The sequence below is a fragment of the Rutidosis leptorrhynchoides genome, chromosome 8 (genome assembly GCF_046630445.1).
Source record: "Rutidosis leptorrhynchoides isolate AG116_Rl617_1_P2 chromosome 8, CSIRO_AGI_Rlap_v1, whole genome shotgun sequence".
Taxonomy (NCBI): domain Eukaryota; kingdom Viridiplantae; phylum Streptophyta; class Magnoliopsida; order Asterales; family Asteraceae; genus Rutidosis; species Rutidosis leptorrhynchoides.
In genome coordinates this window covers 335,916,425-335,943,450 of record NC_092340.1, presented here as the reverse complement: position 1 = coordinate 335,943,450, position 27,026 = coordinate 335,916,425, and the positions used below count along the sequence as shown (strand labels likewise).

Here is a 27,026-nt window from a genome sequence, read left to right as displayed (position 1 = left end):
AAATGGTAAATTAATTTCAGCAGATAATATATGTCGGAATCGAGAAATTAAACTGGTTAGCGAAACATTTAAGATTGATTTGATACCAGTAGAGTTAGGGAGTTTTGATGTGATAATCGGTATGGACTGGTTGAAAGAAGTGAAAGCAGAGATCGTCTGTTACAAAAATGCAATTCGCATTATACGAGAAAAAGGAAAACCCTTAATGGTGTACGGAGAAAAGGGCAACACGAAGCTACATCTTATTAGTAATTTGAAGGCACAAAAACTAATAAGAAAAGGTTGCTATGCTGTTCTAGCACACGTCGAGAAAGTACAAACTGAAGAAAAGAGCATCAATGATGTTCCCATTGCAAAAGAATTTCCCGATGTATTTCCGAAAGAATTACCGGGATTACCCCCACATCGATCCGTTGAATTTCAAATAGATCTTGTACCAGGAGCTGCACCAATAGCTCGTGCTCCTTACAGACTCGCACCCATCGAGATGAAAGAACTGCAAAGCCAATTACAAGAACTTTTAGAGCGTGGTTTCATTCGACCAAGCACATCACCGTGGGGAGCTCCTGTTTTGTTTGTCAAGAAGAAAGATGGTACATTCAGGTTGTGTATCGACTACCGAGAGTTGAACAAACTTACCATCAAGAACCGCTATCCACTACCGAGAATCGACGACTTATTTGATCAACTACAAGGCTCGTCTGTTTATTCAAAGATTGACTTACGTTCCGGGTATCATCAAATGCGGGTGAAAGAAGATGATATTCCAAAGACTGCTTTCAGAACACGTTACGGTCATTACGAGTTTATGGTCATGCCGTTTGGTTTAACTAATGCACCAGCTATGTTCATGGACCTTATGAACCGAGTGTGTGGACCATACCTTGACAAGTTTGTCATTGTTTTCATTGATGACATACTTATTTACTCAAAGAATGACCAAGAACACGGTGAACATTTGAGAAAGGTGTTAGAAGTATTGAGGAAGGAAGAATTGTACGCTAAGTTTTCAAAGTGTGCATTTTTGTTGGAAGAAGTTCAATTTCTCGGTCACATAGTGAACAAAGAAGGTATTAAGGTGGATCCGGCAAAGATAGAAACTGTTGAAAAGTGGGAAACCCCGAAAACTCCGAAACACATACGCCAGTTTTTAGGACTAGCTGGTTACTACAGAAGGTTCATCCAAGACTTTTCCAGAATAGCAAAACCCTTGACTGCATTAACGCATAAAGGGAAGAAATTTGAATGGAATGATGAACAAGAGAAAGCGTTTATGTTATTGAAGAAAAAGCTAACTACGACACCTATATTGTCATTGCCTGAAGGGAATGATGATTTTGTGATTTATTGTGACGCATCAAAGCAAGGTCTCGGTTGTGTATTAATGCAACGAACGAAGGTGATTGCTTATGCGTCTAGACAATTGAAGATTCACGAACAAAATTATACGACGCATGATTTGGAATTAGGCGCGGTTGTTTTTGCATTAAAGACTTGGAGACACTACTTATATGGGGTCAAAAGTATTATATATACCGACCACAAAAGTCTTCAACACATATTTAATCAGAAACAACTGAATATGAGGCAGCGTAGGTGGATTGAATTATTGAATGATTACGACTTTGAGATTCGTTACCACCCGGGGAAGGCAAATGTGGTAGCCGATGCCTTGAGCAGGAAGGACAGAGAACCCATTCGAGTAAAATCTATGAATATAATGATTCATAATAACCTTACTACTCAAATAAAGGAGGCGCAACAAGGAGTTTTAAAAGAGGGAAATTTAAAGGATGAAATACCCAAAGGATCGGAGAAACATCTTAATATTCGGGAAGACGGAACCCGGTATAGGGCTGAAAGGATTTGGGTACCAAAATTTGGAGATATGAGAGAAATGGTACTTAGAGAAGCTCATAAAACCAGATACTCAATACATCCTGGAACGGGGAAGATGTACAAGGATCTCAAGAAACATTTTTGGTGGCCGGGTATGAAAGCCGATGTTGCTAAATACGTAGGAGAATGTTTGACGTGTTCTAAGGTCAAAGCTGAGCATCAGAAACCATCAGGTCTACTTCAACAACCCGAAATCCCGGAATGGAAATGGGAAAACATTACCATGGATTTCATCACTAAATTGCCAAGGACTGCAAGTGGTTTTGATACTATTTGGGTAATAGTTGATCGTCTCACCAAATCAGCACACTTCCTGCCAATAAGAGAAGATGACAAGATGGAGAAGTTAGCACGACTGTATTTGAAGGAAGTCGTCTCCAGACATGGAATACCAATCTCTATTATCTCTGATAGGAATGGCAGATTTATTTCAAGATTCTGGCAGACATTACAGCAAGCATTAGGAACTCGTCTAGACATGAGTACTGCCTATCATCCACAAACTGATGGACAGAGCGAAAGGACGATACAAACGCTTGAAGACATGCTACGAGCATGTGTTATTGATTTCGGAAACAGTTGGGATCGACATCTACCGTTAGCAGAATTTTCCTACAACAACAGCTACCATTCAAGCATTGAGATGGCGCCGTTTGAAGCACTTTATGGTAGAAAGTGCAGGTCTCCGATTTGTTGGAGTGAAGTGGGGGATAGACAGATTACGGGTCCGGAGATTATACAAGAAACTACCGAGAAGATCATCCAAATTCAACAACGGTTGAAAACCGCCCAAAGTCGACAAAAGAGCTACGCTGACATTAAAAGAAAAGATATAGAATTTGAAATTGGAGAGATGGTCATGCTTAAAGTTGCACCTTGGAAAGGCGTTGTTCGATTTGGTAAACGAGGGAAATTAAATCCAAGGTATATTGGACCATTCAAGATTATTGATCGTGTCGGACCAGTAGCTTACCGACTTGAATTACTTCAACAAATCGCGGCTGTACATAACACTTTCCACGTCTCGAATTTGAAGAAATGTTTTGCTAAAGAAGATCTCACTATTCCGTTAGATGAAATTCAAATCAACGAAAAACTTCAATTCATCGAAGAACCCGTCGAAATAATGGATCGTGAGGTTAAAAGACTTAAGCAAAACAAGATACCAATTGTTAAGGTTCGATGGAATGCTCGTAGAGGACCCGAGTTCACCTGGGAGCGTGAAGATCAGATGAAGAAGAAATACCCGCATCTATTTCCAGAAGATTCGTCAACACCTTCAACAGCTTAAAATTTCGGGACGAAATTTATTTAACGGGTAGGTACTGTAGTGACCCGAACTTTTCCATGTTTATATATATTAATTGAGATTGATATTTACATGATTAAATGTTTCCAACATGTTAAGCAATCAAACTTGTTAAGACTTGATTAATTGAAATATGTTTCATATAGACAATTGACCACCCAAGTTGACCGGTGATTCACGAACGTTAAAACTTGTAAAAACTATACGATGACATATATATGGTTATATATATAGTTAACATGTTTTTATTATAAGTATGTATCTCATTAGGTATTTTAACAATGAGTTATATACATAAAAATGAGACTATTAATTTAAGAAACTCGAAAACGATATATATAACGATTATCGTTATAACAACGTCTTACTAGGTACATATGAATCATATTAAGATATTGATACACTTGGTTAATTATGTTAAATGATAAGTAAATATATTATTAAGTGTATTAACAATGAAATACATATGTAAAAATAAGACTACTAACTTAATGATTTCGAAACGAAACATATATGTAACGATTATCGTTGTAATGACATTTAACTGTATATACATCATACTAAGATATATTATATATCATAATATCATGATAATATAATAATTTAACATCTCATTTGTTATAATAAACAATGGGTTAACAACATTCAACAAGATCGTTAACCTAAAGGTTTCAAAACAACATTTACATGTAACAACTAACGATGACTTAACGACTCAGTTAAAATGTATATACATGTAGTGTTTTAATATGTATTCATACACTTTTGAAAGACTTCAAGACACTTATCAAAATACTTCTACTTAACAAAAATGCTTACAATTACATCCTCGTTCAGTTTCATCAACAATTCTACTCGTATGCACCCGTATTCGTACTCGTACAATACACAGCTTTTAGATGTATGTATTATTGGTATATACACTCCAATGATCAGCTCTTAGCAGCCCACGTGAGTCACCTAACACATGTGGGAACCATCATTTGACAACTAGCATGAAATATCTCATAAAATTACAAAAATATGAGTAATCATTCATGACTTATTTACATGAAAACAAAATTACATATCCTTTATATCTAATCCATACACCAACGACCAAAAACACCTACAAACACTTTCATTCTTCAATTTGCTTCATCTAATTGATCTCTCTCAAGTTCTATCTTCAAGTTCTAAGTGTTCTTCATATATTTTACAAGTTCTAGTTACATAAAATCAAGAATACTTTCAAGTTTGCTAGCTCACTTCCAATCTTGTAAGGTGATCATCCAACCTCAAGAAATCTTTGTTTCTTACAGTAGGTTATCATTCTAATACAAGGTAATAATCATATTCAAACTTTGGTTCAATTTCTATAACTATAACAATCTTATTTCAAGTGATGATCTTACTTGAACTTGTTTTCGTGTCATGATTCTGCTTCTAGAACTTCGAGCCATCCAAGGATCCGTTGAAGCTAGATCCATTTTTCTCTTTTCCAGTAGGTTTATCCAAGGAACTTAAGGTAGTAATGATGTTCATAACATCATTCGATTCATACATATAAAGCTATCTTATTCGAAAGTTTAAACTTATAATCACTAGAACATAGTTTAGTTAATTCTAAACTTGTTCGCAAACAAAAGTTAATCCTTCTAACTTAACTTTTAAAATCAACTAAACACATGTTCTATATCTATATGATATGCTAACTTAATGATTTAAAACCTGGAAACACGAAAAATACCGTAAAACCGGATTTACGCCGTCGTAGTAACACCGCGGGCTGTTTTGGGTTAGTTAATTAAAAACTATGATAACCTTTGATTTAAAAGTTGTTATTCTGAGAAAATGATTTTTATTATGAACATGAAACTATATCCAAAAATTATGGTTAAACTCAAAGTGGAAGTATGTTTTCTAAAATGGTCATCTAGACGTCGTTCTTTCGACTTAAATGACTACCTTTACAAAAATGACTTGTAACTTATTTTTCCGACTATAAACCTATACTTTTTCTGTTTAGATTCATAAAATAGAGTTCAATATGAAACCATAGCAGTTTGATTCACTGAAAACGGATTTAAAATGAAGAAGTTATGGGTAAAACAAGATTGGATAATTTTTCTCATTTTAGCTACGTGAAAATTGGTAACAAATCTATTCCAACCATAACTTAATCAACTTGTATTGTATATTATGTAATCTTGAGATACCATAGACACGTATACAATGTTTCGACCTATCATGTCGACACATCTATATATATTTCGGAACAACCATAGACACTCTATATGTGAATGTTGGAGTTAGCTATACAGGGTTGAGGTTGATTCCAAAAAATATATAGTTTGAGTTGTGATCAATACTGAGATACGTATACACTGGGTCGTGGATTGATTCAAGATAATATTTATCGATTTATTTCTGTACATCTAACTGTGGACAACTAGTTGTAGGTTACTAACGAGGACAGCTGACTTAATAAACTTAAAACATCAAAATATATTAAAAGTGTTGTAAATATATTTTAAACATACTTTGATATATATGTATATATTGTTATAGGTTCGTGAATCAACCAGTGGCCAAGTCTTACTTCCCGACGAAGTAAAAATCTGTGAAAGTGAGTTATAGTCCCACTTTTAAAATCTAATATTTTTGGGATGAGAATACATGCAGGTTTTATAAATGATTTACAAAATAGACACAAGTACGTGAAACTACATTCTATGGTTGAATTATCGAAATCGAATATGCCCCTTTTTATTAAGTCTGGTAATCTAAGAATTAGGGAACAGACACCCTAATTGACGCGAATCCTGAAGATAGATCTATTGGGCCTAACAAACCCCATCCAAAGTACCGGATGCTTTAGTACTTCGAAATTTATATCATATCCGAAGGGTGTCCCGGAATGATGGGGATATTCTTATATATGCATCTTGTTAATGTCGGTTACCAGGTGTTCACCATATGAATGATTTTTATCTCTATGTATGGGATGTGTATTGAAATATGAAATCTTGTGGTCTATTATTATGATTTGATATATATAGGTTAAACCTATAACTCACCAACATTTTTGTTGACGTTTTAAGCATGTTTATTCTCAGGTGATTATTAAGAGCTTCCGCTGTCGCATACTTAAATAAGGACGAGATTTGGAGTCCATGCTTGTATGATATTGTGTAAAAACTGCATTCAAGAAACTTATTTTGTTGTAACATATTTGTATTGTAAACCATTATGTAATGGTCGTGTGTAAACAAGATATTTTAGATTATCAGTATTTGATAATCTACGTAAAGTTTTTTTTAAAAACCTTTATCTATGAAATAAAGGTTATGGTTTGTTTTAAAAATGAATGCAGTCTTTGAAAAACGTCTCATATAGAGGTCAAAACCTCGCAACGAAATCAATTAATATGGAACGTTTTTAATCAATAAGAACGGGACATTTCAGGAGGTGCCTAGGAAGAGTGATTTTACTTTTTCGAAAAGGAAGTTTGAAGGATCGAGCCATTCGAATTTTTCAAACAAGAAGTCCAAAAGAGGCGCCGAGAGCGTTAATAGTGCGAAGAAGGGTGGTTCCGGGAGTTTTGGACCCACTTGCTTTAATTGTAATCAAAGAGGGCACATGGCTCGCGAATGTCCTAAGGCGTCGACCAAGGTTACTTGCTTTAATTGCGGCAAAGAGGGGCATAAGAAGCCGGAGTGTCCCGACTTGCGAAATGATAATGTGAAAAGGTTGGAGAGGGCGGCGGGTACGGCTAGGGGTCGCAACTATTTGATGACTAATGATGAAGCCAAACAATCGAACGAAGTTGTCTCAGGTACTTTTATGGTTAATTCTAATCCGGCGAGAATTCTTTTTGATAGCGGTGCAAATTTGTCGTTTGTTTCTCCTAAATTTGTGCCTAAACTTGATAGACCGTTAGCTAAGTTAAGTCGTCCGGTAGAAGTCGAAATAGCGGACGGCAAGACGGTGCTAGTGGTTGATGTGTGTAGGAATTGTGATGTTGTTTTTGGTGCCGAAACTTTTAAAATTAATCTCATTCCAATGACCTTGGGCGATTTTGATATTGTCGTTGGTATGGATTGGCTCGATCATTACAGAGCCGATATTGCATGCCATGAAAAGTTTATTCGTGTTAAGGCCCCAAGTGGGGGAGAAATGATTATTCATGGTGATAAGAGAAGAAGAACGGTGCCGATATGCACTTTTGCACGGGCGCGTCGTTCCGTTGTTACCGGTGGCATGGCTTTCCTTGCTCATGTTGTTGATACTCGTAATGAGCCACCACCTATTCGTGAAATTCCGGTAGTTAATGAGTTTGAAGACGTTTTTCCGGATGAGTTACCGGGTGTTCCGGCGGAAAGACAAGTCGAGTTTCGCATTGAGTTGGTTCCGGGGGCTACCCCCATCGCTAAAACTCCTTATCGTTTAGCACCAACGGAAATGCAAGAGTTGTTGAATCAAATTCAAGAGTTGCTTGAGAAAGGTTTTATCCGACCGAGTGCTTCGCCGTGGGGCGCTCCGGTCTTATTCGTGAAGAAGAAAGATTGTAGTATGCGTATGTGCATCGATTACCGTGAGTTAAATAAAGTGACGATCAAGAATCGTTATCCGTTACCTAGGATTGACGATTTGTTTGATCAACTTCAAGGCGCGACGTATTTCTCTAAGATCGACCTACGGTCCGGCTATCATCAAATGCGGGTCCGTGAGGAAGACATTGAGAAAACGGCTTTCCGAACGCGTTATGGGCATTATGAGTTTGTGGTTATGCCTTTTGGTCTTACGAATGCACCGGCGGCATTCATGGATCTTATGAACCGGGTGTGCCAACCTATGTTGGACAAGTCGGTCATTGTGTTCATTGACGACATACTAGTCTACTCGAAAAGTATGCACGAACATGAACGTCACTTGCGTGAAGTTTTGAAGACATTAAGAAAGGAGAAGTTGTATGCAAAATTCTCTAAATGTGAATTTTGGCTAAGAGAGGTCCAATTTCTTGGCCATATTGTGAACGAAGGCGATATCCAAGTGGATCCGGGGAAGATTGAGACGGTGAAGAGTTGGGGACGACCGACTACGCCTACGGAAATCCGGAGTTTTCTCGGGTTGGCCGGTTATTATCGTCGGTTTATCCAAGATTTTTCTAAGATCGCTTCTTCGTTGACGAAATTGACAAGGAAGAATGCGAAGTTTGTTTGGGAGAACGAGCAAGAAATTGCTTTTCAATTGTTAAAAGAGAAGTTATGTCAGGCTCCGGTGTTAGTGTTACCGGGAGGTGTCGAAGATATGGTAGTTTATTGTGATGCTTCCTTAAATGGGCTCGGGTGTGTTCTTATGCAAAGGGGTAAAGTCATTGCTTATGCCTCTCGACAATTAAAGGAGCACGAGACGAGGTACCCGACTCACGATTTAGAGATGGCGGCGGTTGTGCATGCGTTGAAAATTTGGCGCCATTACTTGTATGGTGTCAAGTGTACGATATATTCGGATCATAAAAATTTGAAACATCTTTTCACTCAAAGAGATTTGAATTATCGTCAACATAGGTGGATGGATGTGGTGAAGGACTATGATTGTGAGATACTTTATCATCCGGGTAAGGCGAATGTGGTCGCGGATGCGTTAAGTCGAAAGACTCAACATCCGGCGATACGTGTAGCATCGTTACGTTTGGTTATCACTAACGACTTTCTTGAAAAGATGGGTGAAGATCAAATAGAGGCTTATGTTCACAATAAGCATGCGGAGCGAATTGTGGGCCAATCGGAATTCATTACTATGGGCCCGCGGGGTTTATTGTCGTTTCAAGGAAGGGTGTGGGTGCCTAAGATGGGTGATTACCGACGGGTGCTACTTGACGAGGCACATAAGTCAAAATATTCTATTCATCCGGGCGCGACAAAAATGTATCACGACTTGAAGAAAGACTATTGGTGGCCGGGCATGAAACGCGATGTTGTGAAATATGTTGAACGATGTGTTACTTGCAAGTTAAAGCCGAGCACCAAAAGCCGTATGGTAAGTTGCAGCCGTTAGAGATCCCGAAGTGGAAATGGGAGCACATTACCATGGATTTCATCACTAAGTTACCTAAGACGGCGAGGACTCAATATGATTCGATTTGGGTTATAGTTGATCGGTTGACGAAAAGCGCTTTGTTTCTTCCCATTAAAGAAGCAATATCGTCGGAGACCTTGGCTAAGTTGTTTATCAAGGAAGTGGTCGCTCGTCATGGGGTTCCTATATCTATTATCTCGGATCGAGATACCCGTTTTACATCTCGATTTTGGGAAAAGTTTCATGAAGATATGGGTACGCAATTGAAGTTGAGCACGGCGTATCATCCTCAAACGGACGGTCAAACCGAACGTACGAACCAAACTCTAGAAGATATGTTACGGGCGTGCATTATTGATTTTGGTGGTAGTTGGGACGAGCATTTGCCTTTGGTGGAATTCTCGTACAATAATAGTTATCATACTAGTATCGGGATGCCACCGTATGAGATGCTCTATGGGCGTAGATGTCGAACTCCCGTTTGTTGGGGAGAAGTGGGTCAACGAGAGATCGGGAGTACCGATTTGGTTTTGGAGACGAACAACAAGATTGATATTATTCGGGAACATTTGAAGAAGGCTCAAGATAGGCAAAAGTCGTATGCCGACAAACGTAGGCGAACGATCGAATTTCAAGAAGGCGACATGGTGATGCTTAAAGTTTCGCCATGGAAGGGTATTATTCGATTTCGAAAACGGGGAAAGTTAGCTCCTCGGTTTATTGGGCCATTCAAGGTTTTAGCTCGTGTTGGCGAAGTTGCATATCGATTGGAATTACCCGAAGAGCTTGCGGGGATCCATAATACATTCCATGTTTCCCACCTCCGTAAGTGTCTTGCGGATGATTCCTTATGGATGCCTTTAGACGAGATCGAGCTAAACAACAAGTTGGAATATGTCGAAGAACCGGTCGCCATACTCGATGAGAAAGTTAAGAGGTTGAGACATAAAGAAGTGAGGACTTTTAAAGTCCAATGGCGGCGTAGCAAGGGTTCCGAGTTCACTTGGGAACCCGAAGAGTTCGTGTTAGTGTATCTTCCCTCTTGTCATGCGGCTTGGATTGCGAGGGCGCAATCCGAATAAGTGGGGGAGAGTTGTAAGACCCGAATAATTGAAATGTACACATGTGTATATAAGTGTATTGTGCGGTACTCGAATCGGGGTTTGGTTGTATATATTTAAAAAGGCAAAAGGAGCTGGACTGAGAGAGTTGCGCGCCGCGCCATCTGTCTGTGACAGATTCTCTCTTTCTTTTAAATTAGATATTTTGAGGGTATTTTGGTAAAATCACTTGGAGGCCGGATTTAATGCCTTAGATCAGTTTTGGGGAGTTCATTTACTCCTTCCACAACTACCAACACTTATCCAAATCAATTCTAGAGAGAGAGTGGCTCTTAGTGAGGGAAACCCCATTTTGGAGAAGAAGAAAAAGGTTTCTTGCTTAAGTCCAAGCATTAAAGTTGTTCGCCTTCCCTCTAGCTTCGTTGTGATAGTTGGGGTATGCTCTAATCTTAATTTCTTTGTTTAATTTGATTTAGGGCTAGGGTTTGGGGTGAAGATGAACATAAAACCCATTTTGTTAGTGTTTTGGGTGTTCTAGGGTAATTTGAGTCATGTAGACTCAATATTGGGTTAACTAGGGTTTGGAAGAGTTAATTATTGTTAGAGAACCCTAATTAGCTAGTAAAATTGCTAGAACACCATGATTTATGTAAATGGGTGTAAATGGGTTAGTGGTTGACCCAAAATGGGTAGGTTGACTTTGAAAGTGTCAAATGGGTCAAAATGAACCTAAGCTAATTAATATGTGTGGTTGAAGCCTAAAACTAGTGTTAAAATGTGTAATGAACCTACTTTGGTTAATGATAGGGTTTTGTGATGAGTTAACCCGATTTTAGGGTTAAGGGTGCAAATGGGTCGGATTTGCACCATGGGTCAAATTAACACTAGGAGTGAGCTTTAGAGTGTTGACCAACTCGAGTTGTGATTTTGATATTGTGATAAATGTAATAGGTGCGTTACATTGAAGTGTTCAAGCTCGGTTATCTTTCACCAAGAGATTTTGAGGTGAGTGGAATAATTATGCATTCGTGTATATGGCGTGTTTATTTGTGGGTGTTATGGTATGAACCATCGAGCCGGTAGTACCATAGCATGTGTGTAAATTGATGTGAACCACGAACCGGTAGCATCGAGTGTGAACCACGAGCCGGTAGCACTATAAAATAATTGATGTGAACCACGAGCCGGTAGCATCGAGTGTGAACCACGAGCCGGTAGCACTATAAACAAAGTGTGAACCACGAGCCGGTAGCACTATAAACGAGTGAGACTCAATGCGTATGGTGTGAACCACGAGCCGGTAGCACCATAGCGTCATGGTTAACCATATTAAGATTTGTTGATATTTAGCATGCTAAATTATTTATGGTTGTGTTGAGTATATGCTAACTCGGTTATGTTATTGTATGACTTGTTAAGTGTTTGAGGTTGATGACATGCTTTTGTGTTGCACGTTTCGTACGAGGTATCTTGTGTTGTGATTGCAAATAGATGGGCGATATATATGTATGTGTAATTATTGCATTCACTAAGCTTTGCTTACCCTCTCGTTGTTTACCACTTTTATAGGTTCGGTGTTAGACAAGGGTAAGGGCATCGTTTTGAACTAGGGATCCCGCTTGTTGCTAAGGGACGCTTTTGGTTTTAGTAGCTCTCGGAGTTTGACCGATAGTTGGGTAGTTTAATCCCAAACGCCATGCTCATTGTGTAGTTTGGAACTTAAACTTTTTGGTGGTCGAAACTCCTAAATTGTACTAAACTTGTAATTTGGGTCGTGTGGGCCCCGCTTGTAAAACTTTAATTTTATGTTTGAAACATGTTAGTTTTACATATTTGGTTGTATGGTAAAAAGCGTTTTGTCTAAAAGTGCCGGGAACTAGTCAATCTTTTCGCGGTTAAAAGTCCCGAGGACAGCCAGATATGGCGCGGCGCGCGGGCAATATGGCGCGGCGCGCCGATGGTCTGCAACAGAAAAAAAATTTTTATTTCGTATTTTCACAAGGCTTTGTCGGGTGTTGGTTTGGGTTGTTACAGACCAAAATACCTAAACTTTCTCAGCCAGATGACCGCTGCTATTCTAGATCAGATGAAGAACCCGTTGTCATCACCATTAACAATATGTTGTAACATAATGAACTTTAGTTTCAAAACGTAAAAAAACAACCTGATAAAATAACGGAAAACAACAAAATTAAATAGTCCAAGTAATATACCATGATCTAATTCGTTGAATCCTATCGGCTGCCCATCAATGATAGCACCGCTAGTTGTTCCCGTTGCGATCATCGTTGAAACAGGCTCGGAAATAACATCATAGTAACCATGAAGCAACTGGTTTAAACGATTATCTCAGATAGCTACGTCTCTTAGGTTGCCTCTCCGACATAGAACCAGACAAACACACTTATGGTATACCCGTATTCACCAACGGAGTAAAACAGTCATCTACATAAATATTTCTTTGCTTCTTTCTACAACAAACAACACAACATAAGCAAACATGATAATGATACTAACAGTAACTAAAACTATTAACCAAGAAACATATGTCTAACCAATGTCAACATCACAGGTAGTGACATTCATTCACAGTGGTAATAACAAAAACGTAAACAAAAGCAACACAACTATCTATTTCAAAAACCGAGTAGAAAAAAAGAGGAAACAAACCGACTTGACACATTCTACCCGTTTGGACATATTACCACTTACCTAACATATCTCGCTTGCTCAAAGTATCATGACCCAAGAGCAGAAATGAAGTATTCAAATAAAAATTGGCCCTTGAAATACAAATAGCAAAGATTGTAATTGCAATAAAAATTTAGAAACAATTAAAAAGAGATATAAGGCTCAGATGTGTGTATAAAATCGAGCAAGACAACATGAATCGCCATGGCTGCAATCCGTAGATTGCCCCGCCAAGATACGAATTCATTTTTTTCTCATTGCTCGACCCAACTCCCACATTTCCTTATCACGGCCTATTTCTTATAACCCTCTTTCCATGAACCACGTTCACGCTTATTGGGAGCTGTAAGTAGCTCAAATATATATAATTTTCTAAGCAAGAAAACATGAGGTACCATGGCTGCAATTTACTGATTGCCCCGCCAAGACACAACTCATTTATTCTCATTGCAAGAACCATCTAACAAACAACTATCATCACAACTTCGTTCTTAAATCCTTTCCAACAGATGCCCTCTTTTTTTTTAATTTGCTCGTGTATCAAAATCAAAGTATTAATTAACTATAAATAACAAAATCATGAATAGTCGTTTTGGTGAAGCAAATTTGTTTTTCTCAACCTCAGCAAAGTCACCAATTATTCAACGTCACGGTCTCTAATTTTTAAACCTTGACATATTAGTAAAACAACAATTTCTCACCACAAAATTTCCTTATATACTATTAGGCACCCAGTTTTTTGTCAACGACAATAATCTATATAAGAAAAATAATCAAAGATTTCAATTTAAACATGAAAAGCACTAACAGTCACGTCGATTACATGCCATCTAAGATTGTAACCTAAATTCAAGGTTTCAAAGAACATTCAATTCAAAACCCACATGATAATAGCTAACAACATAATCTCCATATTCATTAAAAAAATTAGTTAGGCTCAGACCTGGAGTTGAGAACTAACTACAACAGAGGATTCAAAACCTACCATGACTGCAAACACTAACAGTTGCATAGATTAGATGCCCTCTGAGTGTTGCCACGCCAGGATACAGGTCGGACCTTCAATGTATCCTAAATAATAACGATCATCACAGCCACTATGAATATTACCACTAACGTGACCTGCACCTTTAACAACAAATTAGCGAATAGCTACCAAAATTGAAAAAAAATAGATGATGGCAAATACAAAGATTAGTAGCTGTCAAACAACAACCCTAATCGAGATTCTATAACAAAATAGGGTTCTGGAAGATAGCAAGTAAATCCAAACCTTCATCGGTTGCCCTAAACAATGGATGCAATTGCGTAAAAAACGAAAAAAATTGTACCTCTTCATGGGTTGAAATCAGGGGATTAAACCCTAATCCATCATCCAAATCGCACACATAATTGAAAACCGATGAATCGGCCGATTAAACCGTAGCCAATCTCCCACATCGTACGCATATAAGCAAAGGACTAAAAACCCTAATATTAGATCGTCATCCATCATATATTGTGGGTGTGAATGATACATTAGGTGAAAAAACCCTAGATTTGGAGAGAATCTCACACAGATTAGAGGGAGGAGAGAGCGAGAACATCTGTGTTAGGTGGGTTTTTTTTTATAGTGGTGATTAAATGTCGTTTTAAGTGGGTTTGTGAAGAAAACGATGGAAAATCAGGTGGTTGTTAGTAGGGAGGAGAGAGTGAGAACATCTGTGTTAGGTGGGGTTTTTTTATAGTGTTGGTTAAATGTAGGCTTAAGGGGTTTTGTGAAGAAAACGATGCAAAACTAGGTGGTTGTTAGTATATAAGGATAATAATAATTACAAAAGTTACAATTTATACTACACGATATAATCATACTATCATGGCACGGGACATTATACTTGTCACTATATAACAATATCTACAAGAATAATATCACTTACTATTTACCATCCAAACTCGGTGGGTTAATATTACCTAGTCTTCACCTCCACTTTATCACCTCATAACATCATATACTAAGTTAGTACATTCTTCCAAATCATGTTCTACAACTAATATAGTTTAAAACGGTTAAACGCATCATATGGGTCAAGATTACACCTGACCATTCACAGAACTAAGTCATTCGCGTGCGTGACAGCTAGTATATGTGCCAATGACTCGATACGCATATCAAAATCATCATTTAATTAGAACAATATGTTATGCATGCCTTTACATGCAAAACGAGCTACTACAAGCGCGTATAAGCCTCAAATCGTGCAATTATCGCTTCACGCGCGTACTAAAATTCTCACCCTAGTGGCTGAGATCTCACTCGGGTGTCACCCGGTCGGCTGAGATCTCACTCTGGTGTCACCTGTCGACTGACCGTCACTCTGGTGTCACCCTGGTCGGTTGACCATCACTCTGATGTCACTCAGGTTTCACTCTTCGGCTTACCATCACTCTGATGTCACCCGGTCGAGCGGCTATCAATCTGGTGTCACTCTCGTGGGTGACAGCAACCAGAAACAACAATATATTCTAGTTTTAACACCCCAAATCACGATATTAACATGTTTTTGAGCAATCTAATGGTACATAAATATCATAGAACATATATAGGAGATATTTCAAGCACCAATTCCTGTTTTCAAACATCAAAAAATAATATTCAAGCATAAATCCAAATTTGTATAAAACTCATTAAAATCATATATCATTCAAATTCAGATATACATACCTTGTTATGATCTTGAAATCACATAGAGTAGGTTACACAAGCTTGATTAAATCCAAGAAACTAAAATCAAAGGGCTAGGGTTTAATGATTTGAATGAAAGGGTACGTTTGGTCCAATATTTACAAAAATGGAAATTTAGAATACATAGTATATAATTCGGTTCGGGGTTATTTCAAGGTGAGGAAACCTATTCACCAAATTACACAGATATTTACCAGTTATCTGTTACGTCACACACCTCATTAAGAGGTCCTAACGAGGCCAAATTTTAATAAACAAACTAGTTTTGTGACCCTTGTCACAATACGAATGAAACTAAATACATAAGTAATTATAAACATATAATTATTAAAAATCACTAATAATAACACATAGGGGCAAAATGGTCATTTATCGCTAGACCCAGTTTGAGGGTGTTACAAAATTGAGCACGACTTTTACGCCGTACGAAATTGGGATGAATTAATTATTCCAAAAGAATCGGGTTATATCTTTTATTTATCGATGAAGTACATGAACGTAATTACAATTACGGTTACGAAAGAGATGAGTCAGGATTCATGAGTAATGATTCGTATGCTTAATATATTTCGAAGTATTTTAATTTATGTAATCTTATTATTAATTTATGTTTAGAAGTATTCTTATTTTAGTTTATGTATTTTTTTTATTTAATATTGTTGGTCCCTTGATAACAACAGGAGTATTGTAGAGGGGGGTGAATACAATTTCTTTTAAAATAACTTAGCAGTTAAACACAATTAGTGTTCAAGCATGCAAATAAATAGAGTCACTTCAACAGTTATTCTTTATTGATTGAATCACAAAGAATCACAACTATCCTTGACGGAATGATAGTTGGTTGATACAGATTACCTAGATTATAGCTGAGAGGTAAACTAAAAGCTATTACACGTTTTTAACTCTATAAAAATAAACCCACACCACTAGTTGTTACAATAGTGGATACAACAATTTATAGTAGTCCTATTAACCGTGTAATGGTTCTATTGTCCACTGGTACATAGGATGTCTGTACTTGTGGGGACCACTACATCAGAGAGCATGCTCTCCTCTTTCCTCTTTGGTAGCTATTTGCAGGAACACCCCAATTCGGTTTGGCACCACTATTTGATTAAACAAATAGAATGTTGTGTTCCCTAGGTGTTAACAAAGTATAACCCATGTCTGCACATCCGTTAAATCTCTGCATTTCCCACGTGGTCTTGTAAGGTCACTTGTCAGCCGCCGACGCGTGTCCTTTTCTGTTCAACTTTGTCTTTGACTTCTGTTGAATAGTACCATTGATGTAGACCACTCGAGAAACTACTATGCTTATAATGGAGCATAGCTGTCTTGTGTAGTAAGCTGCATTCCAGCTGTGCTGGTTCTTCATTGCTGAGCCACTTTATATTCTTGATTTGCTGAGTACACATCCTGTGCTGATTGAAGAACACTGTCTACCTTGTGCTGGTAGACTGAGCAGCAAACTAAACACTCGACACAGCAATATCTGATGTCTATACATAAATAAACTTGTGCTGACTGCACATAACATTTTAGTGCAAATAAATTACAGTTTTATCATAATTAAATTCTTAATTATTTTGGGGACTCAACAATCCCCCCCTATTTGATGATGACAAAACCTATGACATATAGAGAAAACACTAAAGTCAGCACCGAGGGACCTAATAAAAAATATGCAGTAAATTTGTCCCTTTTTAAGTTTGTTTTTGGGATCTTTTGCTGAGTTATCCATATCTTATAATTTGATATGATTTTGAAGATAAACTCATTTCACTTTCAATACAATAGAGTATGTACAATAATTATAGCAACATCAAAATGAAAAGTGAATTAAACAAAAGATACAATTTGAGCACATAGGAGACTATCTATCTTTATCTTTATCTCGTTCTTCTTCAGATAGCTCCTCTTGTTTGATTCTCCAGGCTTCAAGGAATAGATAAGGTACATCAGCAGGGTCAAATACAGGGATATGAGGAGGTAGAATGATGGGGCCTCTTCCAGTTGGTCCTTCATCAGTAGATTGCTTTCCTTTAGGCTTTTGAGAAAGAACTTCTTCTACATTCACTACTGGTGCATTCCCAAACCTTGTTGCTTTCTTGAAGAGCTGTTGGAGTTCAGATTTAAGTGTATTTTTGATAGCACTTTCACCTTTACCAATGAAATACTCCAAGATCTCCATCCATTCACTAAATCCTAGGGATCTTAACTCGTCATAGTTTATTCTTTCTTGAACATTATTCTTCCTTATGACATTGAAAGCTCTTTTTGACCCTCTGTTCACTTTGATGATCCTGCTGAGATTGGATCTTCTATTCATCACATCACCATACCTATTCCTATAATAATGATCAGGAAATTCAATGGTACAGACAGGTTCTATAGGAGCAGTAGCAGGTGCTTTATCAGCAGCTTCCATCTCATCAAGTGCCTTATCCTGTTCTTTGACAATGGCTTTGGCTAATTTTAGGGACTCAGCCTCTTGCTTTCTATCAGCAGCCAATTTGTCTTCTATCTCCTGAAGCCTTACCCTCTCAGCGAGTTCATCATCAGCAGCCTCCCTTCTTTGAATTTCAGCTTGTAAGCCCAACAAATAATCGTCGACAGTAATTTTCAGGGATTTTGCTGTTTCAATCATCTTTTTACCCTCTTCAGTTCTAAGGGCAGCACGATACTCCCTTAGATCCATACCCAGCTGGCGAGCCTCTTGAAATTGAGCTTTCTCCTCATCAGTAGAGAGCCTTTAACCACTGTTGTTTAAGTATATACCAATTTCAATGCCATAAGTCAAGGCAGTGATGTAGAGTGGCTGATCAAGTTCATTAATAGCAGCTTGTCTTTGCTCAAGCAATTATTGTACAGTGTTCTTCAGCCTGTAAGCATCTCTTTCATCTGGATTCATCTTAAATAAGTCTGGCTCACCATGGATAACTGAATCATCTTCCCAAATTATGTGTTTACCATGACGTTTTAGGGAAGATGGAGGATACATGATTGATTCACCTATGCCAGATGAACTCACTGGAAACTGATTAACACGATTATCCCGTGTTCTATTAAAATAAGTGAGGGTCTAGGGAGAGATAAGTGATTGAACAAATAAGTGATCTCCACTAACCCAGACTGTAAAGTCAGCAGGATTAACCATATCATCATCTTGTATATCTCCCAGCACATCCACCGTTGCTGGGTCTTCAACACTTGTTTCACCCAGCAGCACACTACTGGCTGGGTCTTCAGTACCAGCTGACTGATTAGTATCAGCTGGCACAACTGCCACAGTACCTTCATCAGCTGCCTCAAATAGGGGTCCTTTCCTGAGGGGCTGGTTGTCCATAGGAGTGGATTTAACCCTTTGTTTTTCAATAGGCTTGGGTTCAGCTGATGGTTCTTGTGTTGATACTGGTTATTCTGGAGGCAGGTAGGGAACAATAGCAAGATGCTCCCTCTGAACATCATCATCAAGATTGATTATTTCTGCTGGCTGTTGTTGTGTAGCTGGCTGTGCAAAAGATGTTGGTCGAGAAGATGAGCTGGTTTCTAACATAGCATCTAACCACTTCATAAAAATGTCAGCTCTAACTCCTCCCCCTGACTCAGTAGATGCAAGATAATCTTTCATTTCTTCAGGAGTCATCCGTTTGATCCTGTCTGCTCGCTCAGCATACAGCTTTGCCCTCTTTTTGTCGTATTTGACCATGAACTTAGCATTTCTTTTTCGTGCATCCTTTTTGAATTTGTCAATGCTAATTAGGTCATCATCAATGTCCCCCTTTTTTGGGGTCATCCATCTCCTATGCTCAATTTTATGGTGTTTAAGAGCAACATAGGCATCCCATTTGACATTGAAGGCATCATTTAAATCTTGCTGTCTCTTCTGATGTCTCTCTAGTTTTCTTTTCATTCTTCTTTGAATAGTTTGAGAGACAACAAAAGCTTCAGCAACAGCCAATTCAGAAACATCACTGGGCTTACTGCCAGAACCAATATCATCCACTGATGTGGCAAACACACTGGGTTGAGATTCACCAGCTGCCTGTACACCAGCTTCAGTATGAGCGTTGCTGGGCTTAGTGCTAGAGTCTTGACCAGTAGTACCATCACCATCACCATCACCATCACCATCCCTCCTTGGTTGTTTTGGAGCCTTTTCATGCTCATGCTCCATCTCTGATTGTTTTCTCCTTTTGAATTTCTTTTTAGATTGCTTCTTCCCCTTTTTGTCATCAGCAGGGGCAGAAGGGTGAACAGGGGAGACCTATTCATCAAGGTCACTATCTGAATCTGGAATAGAGAATGCAAAATTGTTCCAGTCAGCAACTTCAGGAGTAAGATGGGCACCAGGATCCACGCCAAATTGTCGAAGAAGGAGGTTGGAAGACCTAACTTCATTCCTTGCAACACCCATAGCCATCTGTTCAACAATGGCCCTAACATCACCCTATAGGGCAGCCAGTCGTTGCATATTTTCTACCATTTGAACATAGGTAGAAGCAGGAATCATGTTACCCATTTGTTATTCCTGCGAATCCAATCTCTCATGTAGCACCATATTTTCTTCATTAAGAAAAAGAATTCTGCGATTAGCAGCGTCCAGATCAGCTTGAAGATGGGCAATATCCTCAGTATACTCATTGTGAGAGATGATTCATTTCTTTAAATCCTCCTCTTCATGTTGTCTGACAATGGCATCCACCGCAAGATCTGCAAAGGCACATACTTGTCTGAGCTGGGCTTCAATATTGGAAGTGGTAACTTGCCCAGCTTTGCGTATGGCTTCAGTTACGCTATCAACAATAGCAGTGCGAATGGTGTTTTGTAGATCAGGTGTAACTTCGGTGAGTGTCTTATAGACAGCTAGGGTGGAGATGTTAGCCACCTCATCAGCATTAAATTTAATATAGCTGGTTGAGGGGTGGTCAGTAGCAGCTAACACAGTACTACCTCCGTGGGGTGGTGGAGGTGGAAGGTCAGAACCTGACGCGTCACCATGATCACCATCATTTTTACCTTCACCCGAAGGTTTAGAACCACTGGTATCCTTGTCAGCATCATTATCAGCATCATCAGTGAGATCCACTGGTTTGTCTTTGGTACCAGTCACATTATCATGAGTGACTGGTTCTGTAGTGACCCGAACTTTTCCATGTTTATATATATTAATTGAGATTGATATTTACATGATTAAATGTTTCCAACATGTTAAGCAATCAAACTTGTTAAGACTTGATTAATTGAAATATGTTTCATATAGACAATTGACCACCCAAGTTGACCGGTGATTCACGAATGTTAAAACTTGTAAAAACTATATGATGACATATATATGGATATATATATAGTTAACATGATACTATGATAAGTAAACATATCATTAAGTATATTAACAATGAACTACATATGTAAAAACAAGACTACTAACTTAATGATTTTTAAACGAGACATATATGTAACGATTATCGTTGTAAAGACATTTAATGTATATATATCATATTAAGAGATATTCATACATGATAATATCATGATAATATAATAATTTAAAATCTCATTTGATATTATAAACATTGGGTTAACAACATTTAACAAGATCGTTAACCTAAAGGTTTCAAAACAACACTTACATGTAACGACTAACGATGACTTAACGACTCAGTTAAAATGTATATACATGTAGTGTTTTAATATGTATTTATACACTTTTGAAAGACTTCAATACACTTATCAAAATACTTCTACTTAACAAAAATGCTTACAATTACATCCTCGTTCAGTTTCATCAACAATTCTACTCGTATGCACCCGTATTCATACTCGTACAATACACAGCTTTTAGATGTATGTACTATTGGTATATACACTCCAATGATCAGCTCTTAGCAGCCCATGTGAGTCACCTAACACATGTGGGAACCATTATTTGGCAACTAGCATGAAATATCTCATAAAATTACAAAAATATGAGTAATCATTCATGACTTATTTACATGAAAACAAAATTACATATCCTTTATATCTAATCCATACACCAACGACCAAAAACACCTACAAACACTTTCATTCTTCAATTTTCTTCATCTAATTGATCTCTCTCAAGTTCTATCTTCAAGTTCTAAGTGTTCTTCATAAATTCTACAAGTTCTAGTTACATAAAATCAAGAATACTTTCAAGTTTGCTAGCTCACTTTCAATCTTGTAAGGTGATCATCCAACCTCAAGAAATCTTTGTTTCTTACAGTAGGTTATCATTCTAATACAAGGTAATAATCATATTCAAACTTTGGTTCAATTTCTATAACTATAACAATCTTATTTCAAGTGATGATCTTACTTGAACTTGTTTTCGTGTCATGATTCTGCTTCAAGAACATCGAGCCATCCAAGGATCCGTTTGTAGTGACCCGAACTTTTCCATGTTTATATATATTAATTGAGATTGATATTTACATGATTAAATGTTTCCAACATGTTAAGCAATCAAACTTGTTAAGACTTGATTAATTGAAATATGTTTCATATAGACAATTGACCACCCAAGTTGATCGGTGATTCACGAACGTTAAAACTTGTAAAAACTATATGATGACATATATATATGGATATATATATATATAGTTAACATGATACTATGATAATAAAACATATCATAAAGTATATTAACAATGAACTACATATGTAAAAACAAGACTACTAACTTAATGATTTTTAAACGAGACATATATGTAACGATTATCGTTGTAAAGACATTTAATGTATATATATCATATTAAGAGATATTCATACATGATAATATCATGATAATATAATAATTTAAAATCTCATTTGATATTATAAACATTGGGTTAACAACATTTAACAAGATCGTTAACCTAAAGGTTTCAAAACAACACTTACATGTAACGACTAACGATGACTTAACGACTCAGTTAAAATGTATATACATGTAGTGTTTTAATATGTATTTATACACTTTTGAAAGACTTCAATACACTTATCAAAATACTTCTACTTAACAAAAATGCTTACAATTATATCCTCGTTCAGTTTCATCAACAATTCTACTCGTATGCACCCGTATTCGTACTCGTACAATACACAGCTTTTAGATGTATGTACTATTGGTATATACACTCCAATGATCAGCTCTTAGCAGCCCATGTGAGTCACCTAACACATGTGGGAACCATCATTTGGCAACTAGCATGAAATATCTCATAAAATTACAAAAATATGAGTAATCATTCATGACTTATTTACATGAAAACAAAATTACATATCCTTTATATCTAATCCATACACCAACGACCAAAAACACCTACAAACACTTTCATTCTTCAATTTTCTTCATCTAATTGATCTCTCTCAAGTTCTATCTTCAAGTTCTAAGTGTTCTTCATAAATTCCAAAAGTGCTAGTTTCATAAAATCAAGAATACTTTCAAGTTTGTTAGCTCACTTCCAATCTTGTAAGGTGATCATCCAACCTCAAGAAATCTTTGTTTCTTACAGTAGGTTATCATTCTAATACAAGGTAATAATCATATTCAAACTTTGGTTCAATTTCTATAACTATAACAATCTTATTTCAAGTGATGATCTTACTTGAACTTGTTTTCGTGTCATGATTCTGCTTCAAGAACTTCGAGCCATCCAAGGATTCATTGAAGCTAGATCCATTTTTCTCTTTTCCAGTAGGTTTATCCAAGGAAATTAAGGTAGTAATGATGTTCATAACATCATTCGATTCATACATATAAAGCTATCTTATTCGAAGGTTTAAACTTGTAATCACTAGAACATAGTTTAGTTAATTCTAAACTTGTTCGCAAACAAAAGTTAATCCTTCTAACTTGACTTTTAAAATAAACTAAACACATGTTCTATATCTATATGATATGCTAACTTAATGATTTAAAACCTGGAAACACGAAAAACACCGTAAAACCGGATTTACGCCGTCGTAGTAACACCGCGGGCTGTTTTGGGTTAGTTAATTAAAAACTATGATAAACTTTGATTTAAAAGTTGTTATTCTGAGAAAATGACTTTTATTATGAACATGAAACTATATCCAAAAATTATGGTTAAACTCAAAGTGGAAGTATGTTTTCTAAAATGGTCATCTAGACGTCGTTCTTTCGACTAAAATGACTACCTTTACAAAAACGACTTGTAACTTATTTTTCCGACTATAAACCTATACTTTTTCTGTTTAGATTCATAAAATAGAGTTGAATATGAAACCATAGCAATTTGATTCACTCAAAACGGATTTAAAATGAAGAAGTTATGGGTAAAACAAGATTGGATAATTTTTCTCATTTTAGCTACGTGAAAATTGGTAACAAATCTATTCCAACCATAACTTAATCAACTTGTATTGTATATTATGTAATCTTGAGATACCATAGACACGTATACAATGTTTCGACCTATCATGTCGACACATCTATATATATTTCGGAACAACCATAGACACTCTATATGTGAATGTTGGAGTTAGCTATACAGGGTTGAGGTTGATTCCAAAATATATATAGTTTGAGTTGTGATCAATACTGAGATACGTATACACTGGGTCGTGGATTGATTCAAGATAATATTTATCGATTTATTTCTGTACATCTAACTGTGGACAACTAGTTATAGGTTACTAACGAGGACAGCTGACTTAATAAACTTAAAACATCAAAATATATTAAAAGTGTTGTAAATATATTTTGAACATACTTTAATATATATGTATATATTGTTATAGGTTCGTGAATCAACAGTGGCCAAGTCTTACTTCCCGACGAAGTAAAAATCTGTGAAAGTGAGTTATAGTCCCACTTTTAAAATCTAATATTTTTGGGATGAGAATACATGCAGGTTTTATAAATGATTTACAAAATAGACACAAGTACGTGAAACTACATTCTATGGTTGAATTATCGAAATCGAATATGCCCCTTTTTATTAAAGTCTGGTAATCTAAGAATTAGGGAACAGACACCCTAATTGACGCGAATCCTAAAGATAGATCTATTGGGCCTAACAAACCCCATCCAAAGTACCGGATGCTTTAGTACTTCGAAATTTATATCATATCCGAAGGGTGTCCCGGAATGATGGGGATATTCTTATATATGCATCTTGTTATTGTCGGTTACCAGGTGTTCACCATATGAATGATTTTTATCTCTATGTATGGGATGTGTATTGAAATATGAAATCTTGTGGTCTATTGTTACGATTTGATATATATAGGTTAAACCTATAACTCACCAACATTTTTGTTGACGTTTTAAGCATGTTTATTCTCAGGTGATTATTAAGAGCTTCCGCTGTTGCATACTAAAATAAGGACAAGATTTGGAGTCCATGTTTGTATGATATTGTGTAAAAACTGCATTCAAGAAACTAATTTCGATGTAACATATTTGTATTGTAAACCATTATGTAATGGTCGTGTGTAAACAGGATATTTTAGATTATCATTATTTGATAATCTATGTAAAGCTTTTTAAACCTTTATTTATGAAATAAAGGTTATGGTTTGTTTTAAAAATGAATGCAGTCTTTGAAAAACGTCTCATATAGAGGTCAAAACCTCGCAACGAAATCAATTAATATGGAACGTTTTTAATCAATAAGAACGGGACATTTCAGTTGGTATCCGAGCGTTGGTCTTAGAGAACCAGAATTTTTCATTAGTGTGTCTTATCGAGTATGTTAGGATGCATTAGTGAGTCTGGACTTCGACCGTGTTTACTTGAAAAATGATTGCTTAACAAATTTTGTTGGAAACTATATATTTTTAACATGTGAATATTATGTGATATATTAATCTCTTAACGCGTTTGATATTATGTGATAGATGTCTACCTCTAGAACAAGTCCCATTGACTCACCTAATAATAATGAAGAGTCAAATGTAAATTGGAATGATTCGTGGACTGACTCACAAGTTCCCGAAGAGGAACCGGAAGAAGAGTCGGAACCGGAAGAAGAATCGGAACCGGAAGAAGAATCGGAACCGGATGAAGAAATAGAACCGGTGGGGGAAATAATAAAACGGTTAAGTAAAAGAAAATCCTCAACCAACCGACCAAGGTTAATTATGGTCAATGGTGTTTCCGCCAAGGAAGCAAAATATTGGGAGGACTACCAATTCTCCGATGAATCGGATTCCGACGAGAATTCCGATGATGTTATAGAAATTACCCCAACTGAATTTAAAAAGGCAAAAGAAAATAATAAGGGAAAGGGCATAAAAATAGAGAAATCTAATTCCAACCCCGATGAACTTTATATGTATCGTCAACCCCCGAAGTCCTTAAGTTGTAACAATGACCCGGGAACCTCTAAACCACCAGGTTTTTCTAAACCAATGTGGATTACGACGGCTCGTATTAGGGGAACATCATATATCCCTAGAAACTTGGCAAAATGAACCAAAATCGAAGAAGAAGAAACAAGCGAGTCGGAATAAGATAGTTGTATTCATGTAGTGTAATATATGTAATATAGTGTTCTTATGCTTTATGATATATGTAAAAATTGCTTGTATTAATATGTATTTTTTTATGAATCTAACTCTTGTCTATTTTACAGTTTAAAAACACAAAATGGATAGACAACCCAATATTTTAAGAGACCTACCCGGAGACATGATTGATGAAATCTTGTCTAGAGTCGGCCAGAATTCCTCGGCACAACTATTTAAGGCGAGATCAGTTTGTAAGACATTCGAAGAACGTTCCAAGAATGTCTTGGTTTATAAGAGACTTTCGTTTGAAAGATGGGGGATATCACATTGGGAAACCCATAAGTTACGATGTGTTTACTTTGACGCATATATTGCGGGGAACCCAAATGCTATTTTACGCAACGGGTTAAGAAATTATTTTGACTCAATATATCCGAATATTGGACTTCGTGATTTAGAAAAAGCGGCTAACATGCAACATAAAGAAGCATGTTATGCTTACGGATTAGTAATGTTCGCTTCTCACCAAAGTGAGAACAAGAACATCGGGCTACAACTATTAAACAAAACGTTTCCACAAGTGACGGAGTCGGTAATTGGGGTAAGAAATGAGGTTTTTAGATTATTACGGGACTGTTGGACATTACGTAACCCTCGTCCCTTTGACGACGTTACAACACGCTGTCTTATCAACGGCCATAACGGTTATGTTGCACAAGACCAAGGATGGGAAGTAGTCCTAGTAAAACCAGAATGCATGACTTGTTTCTGGACGTATGAATTACGTGTCTTTATTGCCTTTGCT

At 36.9% G+C, this 27,026-nt stretch overlaps 1 long non-coding RNA gene across 1 annotated transcript; it reads right to left on the bottom strand.

Annotated features, from left to right (window-relative positions):
* Window positions 1-12,636: 12,636 nt before the first annotated feature.
* LOC139863045 (uncharacterized) lies at window positions 12,637-14,698 on the bottom strand. Its single transcript, XR_011764382.1, has 3 exons — window positions 14,355-14,698; window positions 14,009-14,145; window positions 12,637-12,803 (listed from the first exon to the last, which is right to left on the bottom strand). It is a non-coding gene; the product is annotated as an uncharacterized lncRNA (long non-coding RNA).
* Between the last annotated feature and the right edge of the window lie 12,328 nt (window positions 14,699-27,026).